At 37.1% G+C, this 13,718-nt stretch overlaps 1 protein-coding gene across 4 annotated transcripts in view; it reads left to right on the forward strand.

Annotated features, from left to right (window-relative positions):
• Window positions 1-13,718, forward strand: part of WWP1 (WW domain containing E3 ubiquitin protein ligase 1) — a 142,692-nt gene that overhangs the window by 760 nt on the left and 128,214 nt on the right. The window contains exon 1 of one of the 4 annotated variants that reach the window (XM_053558373.1): window positions 4,683-4,705. The exons of the other annotated variants lie outside the window; for them this stretch is intronic. The gene's annotated coding sequence lies outside the window, so the exon portion shown is untranslated. Of the gene's footprint in view, window positions 1-4,682; window positions 4,706-13,718 lie in introns of those variants that run through there. 4 annotated transcript variants of the gene reach the window in all.

Raw genomic sequence — 13,718 nt, forward strand, 5'->3', positions numbered from 1 at the left:
CTCTTCTTTTTCCCCCAAATTTTAATTTTGTAGTTTGCCCTTTGCTTTAACAGTGTTTAAATGATCAGTTTCGTTCCTAGTCCGTCCTTTGCTCTTGTCGATTCGGAGTTGAGGGGTTTTTTTGCTCTGGTAGTTATATGAAGCCTTCATGAACCAAGGAAGAGGAGTGTCTATTGCAGTTTTGATATTTTTACTCCTCCAGGATAAAATATTTCGCAGGGGCTTGATTTAGTTTTCTTTTTCTGTTTCATAAGTTTTTATCTTTTTGTGTGGACTCTTCCAGAATAAAATATTTCCCAGGGGCTTGATTTAGTTTTTTTTTTCTATTTCGTAAGTTTTTATCTTTTTGTCTAGGCTACTGTGCAGCAAGATTTGAGTTTCTGCTTTAAAATACTACTGGTAATAGTAGTGGGGAAAATAATGTCCAAAGTAATCTTTGTTTTTCTCATTTGGTGTTTTTACCTGAAATACATTATTTAGAATTGTCTGCAGTTTTCTACAAGAGTGCAATCTTACATATAAATCTGCCTTACCTGTCTCACAAACTATGTGTGTATTATGTAAGTAAAATGCACCTTTTGTAAAATAAAGGCATTCTTTTATTTATGTGACTTTTTTAGCCCTAAAATAATAAATTAGCTGTGACTGAAAATTATCACTTTTCATAAATGGTTAATATTTTTAAAATTGAAAATGTAGCAGCTAAGTGTTGGGAGGCACTCAAATTAAGAAGTCTAACGTGTGTGAAATAGTTCTTTGGGACATAGCTTAACATTCCAAATACATTTTCAGATAGTTCTTGCTTAAATACAGGACTGCTAAAAAGACCTACAACATCATGGTTTTGAAAAACAGTAATTAAAAGTTCATGGTTTTTAGAAGCCTGGCATGATAGAGGATGTCACTAGTAAGGCCTCTGCCTTCAAAGAGGTAGTAATCTTTGCTGTTTACCCCATGATGGCTGAAATTTCTTGTATTTCCTTGCATAACTGTTTATGCATAATAGATGCTATTTCCAAGCATCTACTGCCTGACTGTGTGGGGTATTTTGACAAATAAAAGATGAGAAGTTTCACAGACAAGCTAGACATAAATGCGCCATTTACCTTTCAATACCCAGTTAAATTTCATAAACAACACAAAAATCCTCTTAGAATTCAAATGCAAAAGAGCTAGAGCTTGGATCTCTTGGCAAGGTAGAGTTAGGATGGAACTTCTGGCCTCTTAGTTTTGAAGGATAACTATAACTTTAATAAACAGGCAAAGGTAAATCTTTGGGGAGAGGCAAGTAATTGATTTGGGTGGAACATAGAAGTGTTTATACCAGGATAAAGGGTGATAAAGCGTAAAGTAAAAATTTGGACCAGTTTATGGACTGTTTTTAATGCCAGGCTAACAACCTTAGATTTATTAGGCAGTGAAAATCCCACAGATGTTTTGAATTGAGAGTGAAATAATTTTTAAGACTTTGTTTTAGGAAGATTAATCAGGTAGCGGTATGTAGTATGAATTGGAATTGAGGTGTGCAGAGTGAATTGGAGACTTCCCAATTGCTGTGGTCACAGGTGGTGAGGGTCTGAGGTATGGTGGTAGTAATGGGAATGGAAAAAAGAAAGGAAATAGAATAGACAAAATTTGATAAGAGGGAAAATGAAGTAAAAATAACTGATTGTGATCCAAGTTGGTTAGGAGAATGTTGGTACCATTTTGAGGAAGATCCATGGAAGCTTTACACTCAGCAGATGTGTGCTACTTTTCAGCGTTTTGAGGATTACTAATTCTGGGCAAAACTAAAAGAAATGTGCTGGCCTGGAAAATTTCCATATGTACGTATACTTTGTGGATATAATTTTAGGACAGTCTGTGGACCACATGAAGCTCATTCAAGAAACCCATGAGCTAATCAGTTCGTCTGGGGGCAGTCCTCAGAATTACCAGGACCTTTTTAAAACAGTGAGGCCTTCAGATTCTTCCATTCACTGATAAGAACACCTACTATAGACCCGTAGTATATATACACTTGTAGAGATACACTATTGCATTTGTTCTGTAGTGTACAGAAAATTTTGACTAACTTCTGTTATTTGCTGTTGTATTACAGAACAAACTATCCCAAGAGGTTGAGTGATTTGCCCTAAGTTTCAGTGTAAGTAGGTAGGGAAAGTGGAATCAGGAGTTGGCTAATGTGATGGTTTTCCTTCTCCTATGAAGATAATGCAACTCATTTAACATCATTTGGATACAGTTACTGCCTTTTAGTGACCTGGTCAGTAAGGACTTGATCCCAGGAGGTTCCTTCCAGTTCTTAACATTTTGTGATTTGAGAGTCTGAGATATTAATTGAAATGTTGGTGCCCTTCTAGTTTTCTATGTGTGTGAGAATGAATCAGGTGGCTGGAGAGCAATAGCAATGTCAGACTAGTTATTTTGATTATTACTATCTTTGTGTCTCTCAGTTTGGGTTGGGGGGAAGGGAGGAGAGAGGTGAGATAAGTGAAATTAGAAACTTCAAAAACTTTTTTATCTTTTCCATTCAGTTATGTCTTATGTCAGAATACTCCTTTCCTCCATTCAGAAAGTCTTTATCAAATAAAAAGAGACTTTATTAAATAAATGAAATGGAGACTATTCAGTTTTTTTAAAAGGATTAAGTAGCTAACTATTTTTCATTAGTAAACAGTGGACTTTTCTGTACCTATAAGATTATCTCTCTGGTAGAAAACCAGAGCAGGTTATTACTTGTTACCTTTTATAGCTTTAGAAACTTTGATTTCGTAATTATTACAAAGACTGGGGTCTGTTTTTCCTCTTTGAATAAAAATGTGATGTAATTATGAGCAGTGGGGAACTCACCTTTATAATGGTGTCTAGTTGTTGATACTTAATGGAGGAAAAATGTCTGACAAAAGCATGTATATAGATGAATTTTACTCTTTTTTGCTGGCATTAGGAGGAATATCTCTTATATCTTACATAAGTACAACATTTTATATATTTCATAATGGGTGGATATATTTATCATTTGATTCTCATGACTACTGAAAAGTATATGTCAGGAAGTAATTATTGCTTTTTAAATGAATACACTAAGGCTAGTGTACAAAATTAGAACCACAACTAAGACTGATAGTTTTTGTTACTAGGTCAATGTTCTTTTCCCAATAAACTTCTGACTTCATCTATAGTAGAACTTTAGTTGAAGGCTATATGTGAAGAATTTGAATTTGTTTGGAATGTTTTAAACTTTTGTATTATGTTGATTTGAACTTGACTGTTTCCCCCTTTTTTTGTTTTTTTGAGAACAGTCTTACTCTGTCACCCTGGGGTTGAGTGCTAGTGGAGTCATAGCTCACAGCAAACTCAAACTCTTATTTTTTTTTGAGACAGAGTCTATGGCATCACAGCTCACAGCAACCCAAAACTCCTGGGCTCAAGCGATTCTCTTGCCTCAGCCTCCTTAGTAGCTGGGACTACAGGCACCTGCCACGATACCTGGCTATTTTTAGAGGCAGGATCTTGCTCTTGCTTAGGCTGGTCTCGAAGCTGTGAGCTCAAGCAATCTACTCGCCTTGGCCTCCCAGAGTGCTAGGATTACAGGCATGAGCCACCACGCCCGGCCCAACCTCATACTCTTGGCCTCAAGAGATCCCCTTGCCTCAGCCTCCTGAGGAGCTGGGACTACAGGTGCCTGTCACAATGCCTGGCTAGTTTTTATGGTTTTTAGTAGAGATGGAGGTCTCGCTCTTGCTCAGGCTAGTCTCGAATTCCTGAGCTCAAGCAATTCACCCACATTGGCCTTCAAGAGTATTAGGATTACAGGCATGAACCACCACTCCTGACCCTTGTCTATTTCCTTTTTTTGTGATAAAATGGCAACCTTATTGCATTGGTTATTGGTAAGTGATTTTTGAAACGTATGAGCATTTTACCACAGAATAGTTAAACTTTTGTCAAGGATAGAGCAAAAGTTGATTTCTTGTCGGGAAAAGTACATTGGTGAAATGTAGGTATTAATTTCCTTTTGAAAATTAATTTTTAATTCTGCTTTTATAGATGAAGTTTAGCTTTTATAAAAGCCTAGTCTTTGAAAATTTGTATTCTTTGAACATAGAAATCAAAATTTGACTTTGAAAGTATATACAGGTTGAAATCCAAAATGCTATCTGAAATCCAAAATGCTCCCAATTCTGAAAGTTTTTGAACACAGACGTGACTCTTGATTGGAGGTGCTTCTTGGAGTATTTTGGATTTTAGATTTTTGGTAGGGATACTCAACCTGTATAATGGTATTTCATGATTTTTGCCATTACATAGTAAGCTCTACCATTAAAAAACCAAAGATATAGTGTTAGAAGTTTTTCTTAGTATATATTTTATTATTATTTTTTTTTGAGACAGAATCTCAAGCTATCACCCTGGGTAGAGTGATGTGGTGTCACAGCTCACAGCAACCTCCAACTCTTGGGCTTAAGCGAGTCTCTTGCCTCAGCCTCCCAAGTAGCTGGGACTACAGGTGCCCACCATAATGCCTGGCTATATATATATATATTTTTATTTTTATTTTTTTTTTTTTCCCCCGTAGAGACAGAGTCTCACTTTACCGCCTTCAGTAGAGTGCCATGATGTCACAGGACTCAAAGCAACCTCTAGCTCTTGGGCTTCAGCGATTCTCCTGCCTCAGCCTCCTGAGCAGCTGGGACTACAGGTGCCCGCCACAATGCCCGGCTATTTTTTGGTTGCAGTTCAGCCGGGGCTGGGTTTGAACCGGCCACCCTCAGTATATGGGGCTGGCGCCCTACTCACTGAGCCACAGGCGCCACCCTATATATTTTTTTTGGTTGTAGTTATCATCATTGTTGTTTGGCAGGCCTGGGCTGGATTTGAACCTGCCAGCTCCGGTGTATATGGCTGGCACCCTAGCCACTTGAGTTATAGGCATCAAGCCAGTATACACTTTAAATTCATATGTTTAAGCAACTTTCTGGGGAATGTATGATGTAAAACCATATGTCATACAGTTTCTAAGTTACGAGGAAGACTAGCATTTGTTGATTTAATCTCGACATTTCTTAAACCTACTATTCACTCACAACACATTCTGGTATATCTGCTCGATGCCAGATATAGTGCTTGGTGCTGGGGGTCTAATGTTGAGATGACAGACATGAAGACTGTCCTTGTGGAACTTGGAGTTTAGTAGAATCATTAATATTGAGAAGGGCATAAGACTTTTATCTTTTGAGGTTGTATGAATTTTGTGGTGTGCGTTTAATTATACCCCTCCTTTTCTCTGAGATTTGAACAAATTACACAAAAACACAAGGAAGTGGCTGTGCGTTTCTTCAGTTATCTAGGGCTATGAATAAACTGTAAGTCATTTAAAACAACCATTTTATTTGTTCACAGTGAGGCTCTTCTGGGCTGGGCTCAATGGGCATCACCTGTTTTGCTGGTGATCACAGTCTAATTAATGTAGTGTTTTCAACCTTTTTAAAAATCTCATGGCACACTTGAACCTATAGTTGAACTTTCGTGGCACACTTAAATTATGTTGATCAAAAGAAGAGTAATAAAGAGAATGTATTTACTGTGTTTTGAACTTCCTTTGACAATTATTTAATTAGCCAGGCGCAGTGGCTCATATTTGTAATCCTAGCATTCTAAGAGGCCGAAGTGAGTGGATTGCCTGAGCTCATAGGTTTGAGACCAGCTTGAGCAAGAGCAAGACCTCAGTCTCTTAAAAAAAAAAAAAAAAAAAAAAATAGCCTTGTGGCAGGTGTCTGTAGTCCCAGCTACTTGGGAGGCTGAGGCAAGAGAATCGCCTGAGTTCAAGAGTTTGAAGTTGCTGTGAGCTATGACGCAATGGCACTCTACCCAGGCCCAAGAAAGTGAGACTGTCTCAAAAAAAAAAAAAAAAAAAGAAAAAAGAAAAGAAAAGAATTTGATGCTCTTTAAAAATGTTGCAGCACACCTAAGATCCTCTCACTACATGCTGATTGAAAATCACTGCTCTGATGTCTGGATACCTCTCTCCTGCTCTCCTTCTTTCTCTCCCTCTCTTCCTCCCTTCATCCCTTCCTCCCCTCCCCCCGTAGTTGTCAGCCCTTTTCTCTCCACCTTGCCTTTTCAGTAAGGTTGCCAACCTTACCTGGTTGTTAGAGGCTGAGGGCTCACTGGAGTGCAAAAGCAGAAGCCACCAAGGCTTCTTAAGACAGGCTTAGAACTGGCACAGCATCATTTCTGCCTCATTTGAGGCAGTTGATTGAAGTAAGTCGCAAGTCTAACCTAGATTCAAGCGGAGGGGACTACACAAACCATTGAATCCTTTGGGGCCACCAACGTAACTTCAGCACAAGTTTTGTTTAAGTACAGCGTCAGCTGAATTACTCCAAAACAGGGCTTTGGGCAAACTATTTTGGAAGCTGAAGCTTGGACAGTTTATTAGATTCCCCTAATCTAGACTTTGAGTTTGAGCCTTCCAGAGGGAAAACCGAGGCTAAAGGGCAAATATCAGTACATTTATTTGGCTTACTACACAAATGGATTAGCCAGCACTCTTCTTGGTTAGAAAAGAAGAGAAAATTTGGGGTCTCTGCAGTTCAACCTAGTATCTTACCACATGGGGCAGGCCGGACTTAACTCTATTTGAGGGCACTGGGTAGACTAAGATAGTGTGGGACCCAAGAGCCATGTTGATTTGAAGCCGTGATTTACCCAGTCTCATGAATTCGATCTGACGCATCCCATGCACATATGGGCCACAGGTGAGGGGGGGGTCTATCCCTTCAGCTCTAGGGGATTGGATGTGAGACCTAGGGGAGCAGTGCTTCTTGGCTTTTCACTCTGCCCTTGACCAGCCTCGAGCAACCTGTGCCTCTCAAATGATGTTTGCAGTGTCTTAAAAAAGGTTGGGATGAGCCACTGTTCTTTAGGGAGGACTCATTACAGTGGAGAGAATACTCCTTCCCTCTAGAGATTAGAATAGAAGTCCTCTCCTATAGAAGACTAAGGTACTGACTTCTCCTTTCCAACAACAGAGTCATTGATTGCTAGCTAGCTTTTTCTCACTTTAGCACTTATCCGTAACTCACTTATCGTTTTATTTTAGTCTTAGTAAAACTTTTTTGTAGTTCAAGTTAGCTGCTAAGTATATGCTAGTTAACTGTAGAATGAAAAAAAAAAATGAGTGTTTAGCTATTATTGTGTTATAGCTTCTGAGTGGAATAGTAAATTAATATGTTTCACTGTAAGAATTTAGGTTATTAATGTATAACTTTGGAACATTTTGGAAGCATTTCATGTACACTCAAAATAGGCTGCCCCTGCATCCTAGTGCAAATCTCTTTGCAGATTTTTGAAAGTAGTACATTGGCGATTGTGAAGAGGAGTTTGGTGATTGAATGTACTGAGAAATATAGACAAAACAGGAAAGGTGAGGGCATAAAGCATAGGATGGATAGAGTTATGTTGTTTAAGGTCTGTCCCTCTCTGTCTTAAAACTTATGCAGTTAGTGTGGCGCCTGTGGCTCAAAGGAGTAGGGCGCCAACCCCATATGCTGGAGGTGGCGGGTTCAGGCCTAGCCCCGGCCAAAAACTGCAAACAAAACAAAACAAAAAAAAAACTTGTGCAGTTAAAACATGTTCTAGCACCAACAGAAATGTAGATACATAGCTTTTTGTTTAACTAAACAAAACAAGTTATTTTTGTAGTTGTTTGGTATACCCATAATTATGATTAAATAGGCTGGGTAGGAGCAAACTGTTGAGTCTTGACTTGAAGTAGGATACTGTGAATATATATTAGACCCAACTTGCCAAGATGAATGAATATGTTTAGTTGTTTAGTTTGAATTCGTTTAGTTGGGGTGGGGGAAGAGAATTAGTTAAATGAACCTACTTTGTATATAAATTAGGATATCTTTGTCTTAGAAGTAGTATCTTAGAAGAAAGCAAACTTAGAGGCAATCTTGTCATATGGATTAAGAGCCATAGTTTGAAGTCAGGAAAATCTGACTTCTGTTTAGTGTTGTTTAACAGTAGTGTTTTCTTATTTTCTTTTTTTTAGTTATAAAGAATATATTCCTTAATGGATTTTTGTAAAGATTAATTGAAATAATCTTTTTAAAGCTTAAAGGTTGGTGGCTAGAATATGAGCTCTTAAATTATTTTTATTATTCTTAATTCATTATTATTAAGTTGGGCATTAGAACAGCTAGTCACTTTCCTGTGGGCCACATGTTTCTCAAGGACAATTATAGCTTAGTTTTGGCATATCAAATCTTAAACCTCTTAACTTAAAAAATACATTGCTAAAAGGGTAAGAATGAATCTAGGAAAAAATTCTGACTCAGCGTGGCTGACGGTATATCACCTGGTGATGGTTTTGCTGTGTAACCTGGGAGCAAGAAATTGTCAACACTATCATTACATGAAATATTGTGTAGACTAGTGTTTGTCAAAGTGCAGTCCTTGCATCACGTTATCTGTGGTGCCGGTTAACTGTGTGGATTCTTGAGTATCAAATCCTTCAGAGTGGAGCTCAGGATCTTCATCTTTAGCAGATATCTCAGATGATTATGCACATGAGTTTGAGAACTGCTGTAGAAACCCGGTTGGTTAATTAGGGTCCTAGCGTCCTGTGTCAGAGTCTTTTTCTAGTTACAGTATTCCTTCAGAATGTATAATGTAAGTACAAAGAGAGCTTAATGACCAGATAACTTTCAGATATTTGAAGTGGCTTAAGGTTGATCCAAACAAACTTTAGATAGAGGGCATTGCAGTGAGGAATAGGCCAGAGAAACAATAACAATACTATAAGGGCAACCATTAGGCTTTCTTCTCCAATAATGGCTACAAAAAAAAAAGAAAAAAAAATTTTTTTTTGGAAGGGGCAGAGTCTTGTGTTGTGTGTTGTTTGTGCTGGCCTTAAACTCTAATGATCTTTCCACTTCCACCTCCCAAGTGGCTGAGACTACAGGTTTGTGACACCAGGACAAGCAAAGAAGTTCTTTTGAATGAAGACGGTTCTTTTTAAAAAATGCCTAAAGTGTTAAGTTAGAGATTAGGATTATTTATCACAGTCTGGTTTCTTTTCACTTAGCTAAGCCACTCAAAAATAGAGATTTTGATTAAAGTGTGTCAAATTTGGAATTTGGTCTGGGGGCATGATCTGTCTTTTCTGGGTAAAAGGTACTGCTTAGTGTTTAAGGGTATTGACTTGAAAGTCGTGACAAAAGATTTGAATTTTAAGTCAGTGAAAATAACTTTAGGCTAATCTCTAAGTTTTGCTTAGGGAGGTGATAATGACAACCTGTATCTATGTCCAGTCCTGTGACCAACAGGACCCAATATTGTTAATCTTTGTCATTGGAACAGCATACCTTTAACTTGGGGGCTATTCTTGGAACATCTTAAAGATATCAGTATTAAAAGAATCGTCATGCTCTACTGACTGAGCTAGCTGGGCAAACCAAAATATGAATATTATAAACATAGATTACCGTGTTAGTACATTTTGTGATTAAATATATATGATTTTTTTCCTAAATTTGGGTGGAAAGGATTAGTTGGCATTTTTGTTTGAGGAGCCTATTGTTGGGTGTGTTTTCATCACCTTTGTGAACCCATTCTTTAGAGGAAAAACAACAATAGACTGTCTCTTTTTGTACTGTCCTGAGAAATATGGTGTTAATGCTTAGATGTGAATACCCAGAATGGAAAGTATACATTATACTTAGGAATTTCATTTTTCTAGGTTAAAAATGTTGATAATTATAACTCATTTTACAACTGTCTTTGTGATTTAATTGTCCTTTAAAGTATTGGCTATTAAGAGCTTAAGCTTTACATAAAGACAAACCCAGATTTGATTTTTGGCCCTTACTTATTGGCTAAGTGCTACCGATCAAGTTAACCTGAGTTGAAGCCCTAGTGTTGTCAAACGTAGACTAGGTATTCGTGTGTAAAGTGGGAATAATAATAACTAATTCATAGATTTGTTACTTGACTTAAACCTGACACTTAGTATTCAGTATATCTACTAGGATGGGTTTATAATGCTTTTTTTCATTGATGTTAGATCAATTTCATAATTTCCTTTAATTTTAGAAAAGCAATACATATACCATGTGACGTAAAACCTCACGAGCAGTGCTTGTACTTTAAGAATGAGGGCTCTCTGATGAAAGTTTATGTTTTTAAATTCTTAGGAAGAGTATTTGTAAATAGTAAATAAACATTTTGTGTCTGTTACATGAGTAGCTTTAAAATATCTTGAAATTGAATATTGATAACAAAAAATGTGGCAGTCATGTATTCCCCTGAAGTGCTTGACTGTAATTTTGAGTGGGTCCTTTCTGCAGTAGGGAGCATGTGCTGTACGTACTATGTAAGTTTGCAGTGTGGCTACGTGACTGAAATGCCTTTCTTAACCTACTGTCCTCTATTGTTGTGGAAATATGGTAGAAAATTATTGGGGTTTCTGTGCCACAGAGTAATTCTGTGGTCAGAGTGGTGGTATCGGTGGTGATGGGGGTGGGGCTAGGAAATTAACACTTACTGGGCACATTCTATATTCCCAATTCTAGAAGATCTAGTTTCCTAGCATAAATGCTAACACTTTTTTTTTTTTAATCACCATGACAAACTATGTTAGTTTTTGTTGGTATCCTCATTTTATAGAAAACCGAGACTCAAGTTAAATTTACACGAACAGTAGAGAGTTAAGTTTGGACCTAGGTGGTCTGACTTAACTCCATGTTACATTACGCAAACATGCGCATCTCAAACTAGAAATTTGCACTTGGGATTTGAAGAGTTGAGAAGTCTCCATAACTACATTATTTTTTTTTTGAGACAAAGCCTCAAGCTGTCGCCCTGGGTAGAATGCTGTGGCATCACAGCTCACAGCCACCTCCAAGTCTTGGGCTTAAGCGATTCCCTTTCCTCAGCCTCCCAAGTAGCTGGGACTACAGGCACCCGCCACAACGCCCGGTTATTTTTTGGTTGTAGTTGTCATTGTTGTTTGGCAGACCCGGGCTGGATTTGAACCCACCAGCTCTGGTGTATGTGGCTGGCACCATAGCTGCTTGCGCTACAGGTGCCGAGTCTCCATAACTACTTTAAGTTCTATAAATGAGAATTCATAATGTATTCAGAAAATGTTAGAGAATGTTTTGGGGTGAACATACATAACTTTGGATCCTGATGTCCTAGTGACTAGCAGTGTATAGAAGAATACCAGCCTTGTCAGCAGGCCTGAATTTGGCCTGATGTTAGGAGACTGTTTCTCTATGAGTAAGACTCAGCTTTGGCTCCAAATGTTCATGACTCTGCTTTCTGCTGCTTCATAAGATGAACCAAATATGTGTATTTCAAAAATACTAAACCATTAAAAATTTCTGAATTTTAAGGAAAAAATTCTGTTAAGCAAATATACTAAAATACCACACTTTGAATCAAGTGTTCAATGTTTGTGTCATTTTGGAATATGAGATTATGCATAATATAATTATATGAAATTCGATCTTTATAAAGTAAGTATGTCATATTGCCCTGAATGTTTTTCCCAGAATACATAGAAATTATTTATTAAACAAGGTCTCTAACAGCTTATGCTTTTACATATTTATCTTTTTAAGATTAGTTGTTCTTTCTCAATGACTAGCTTAAAAGCCTCCCAAAACCACCTGACTATGAAGTTACTTAATTTTTAGATGATAAAATAAGAGAATAGTAAGGTTAGATTGGTAACAGCAAACTTCTTATTTTAAGGCATGAGTATAGCTCAGCATTTCTTATTTATGTTCTGTTTTTGCAGCACAAATGTAGTAAAAAGAGCCTTGGCTTTGAGCCCAGGAAATCTGGATTCAAATCCAGTTTTGTGGCCCTGCACAATTTACTTAAATTTCTGAAACCTAATTTTCCTCTCATCTGTTAGCAGGAAGAATAATGATGACTCTAAAGGATAATTGATAACATTAGAGATAATTTTTTTTGTAAAGTGATTGACACGTAATAGGAGCCCAATCGGTGTAAACTGTTATTCTTATTTGGCTCAAATTCCTGGTTCACGGTCCAGACTTAGACTGCTTATGATTCTGCATCACTTCAAGACCCCATCCATGTAAGTGCAGTGGGTCTCAGATAGTTAAGCTTTATCATCTTACCCGGGCTGTGTGTTAAGTTGATTCTAGAGGTTTGAAACCCAAGTTTTAATGTGCTTACTTTTAATTTAAATTATATTTTCTTCATTGCCATTATATAGCACAGGAATTGGGAAACCTGTTTTCTACTGATGTTTATGCTAAGGCAAGGGGAAATATTACTAATTTTTTTTTTTTGCTTTAAAAGTTTTAACATTTTTTCATTTTAAGTGTAATGTAGCGTGTTATAAGTTAAGATTGATAAATTATAGAAAATTAGAAAGAAAAAGACACTACTTCATTTTCAGTAACAATACCATTTAGATACAGTGGTCCTTTGTGGATATAGTTAAATTTTAGTAACAGTTCTTTTAAGACAAAGAAATAAGAATTATCTCCTTAAACTAAGGCTAGGAAAAGTCAAATTCATAAATGTATGAAAAGTAAAAATATATTTCAATTTTTTATTATGATGGGGAGGGAAATAGAACAGAAAGGGAAGGAAAGATGAGTGTGGTAATAAGGGTAATGCTGCTAGGTCCTGTGTTTTTTGTCTGTTTTTTTAAAGGACCATGCAGTTTAGGTTAAGAATTGGAATAGTTGCTGCTAAACTTGATGAATACCTTTTCTTTTCTTACTGATATTTTCTAGCAAATGAAATAGAGACATTTTGGATATCCTTTCTTACAGTGGGGGAAAAGCTGTTAATTTTATTTTGTGGAAGTTGGTATATTTAATTTTATTTATTAAAGTTTCTTTTTATGGAACAACACCACCATCTTGTGGCCTTCTAGAATATCGCTGCCAAAGTTATGTTTTCACAATTATAAGAATAAATTAAATTGTTCTCTGATGTCCACCACCAAGGGCGCCATCAAGTTTGTAATTGTCAGTTTTGACTATGAATGGAGGTGGGGAGTAGAAAGTAAAATAGTTTGTGCACTGATCTTGCAACTTTATAAGGAATGTATATTTGAGAAAAATAATGGTATAAAATGAAAATAGCTGTTAGTTGGTAAATTGTGGATGATTTGTTATTATGTGTTTCATATTTTCATGAAATATATAGTTTTTTTCAATTCAGTAATTTGGAGGATGTATAATTTGGAGGTTAGCACGCTGCTTCTGGCATACTACTTTTTTTTATTGTTTGAGATTCATTGAGGGTACAAAGAATTAGATTACACTGATTGCATTTGTTATGTAAAGTCATTCTTATAATTGTGTCCCGCCCCCAAAGAGATGTGCCATATATCAAGATCTCACAACCCCTTTGGTATACTACTTTTGAAGTGTTTTGAATATTTATTTATTTATTTAGTTATTGAGACAGAGTCTTACTGTGTTGCCCACAGTAGAGAGCCTTGGTGTCACAGCTCACAGCAACCTCAAATTCTTGGGCTCGAGTGATTCTTTTGCCTTAGCTTCCCCAGTAGCTGGGACTACAGGCGCCTGCCACAATGCCTGGCTATTTTTTGGTTGTAGTAGTCATTGTTATTTGGCAGGCTGGGGCTGGATTCAAACCCACCAGTTCTGGTGTATGTGGCTGGTGCCCTAGCTGCTGAGCTACAGGCG

Source organism: Nycticebus coucang, chromosome 13, assembly GCF_027406575.1.
Source record: "Nycticebus coucang isolate mNycCou1 chromosome 13, mNycCou1.pri, whole genome shotgun sequence".
Lineage (NCBI taxonomy): Eukaryota > Metazoa > Chordata > Mammalia > Primates > Lorisidae > Nycticebus > Nycticebus coucang.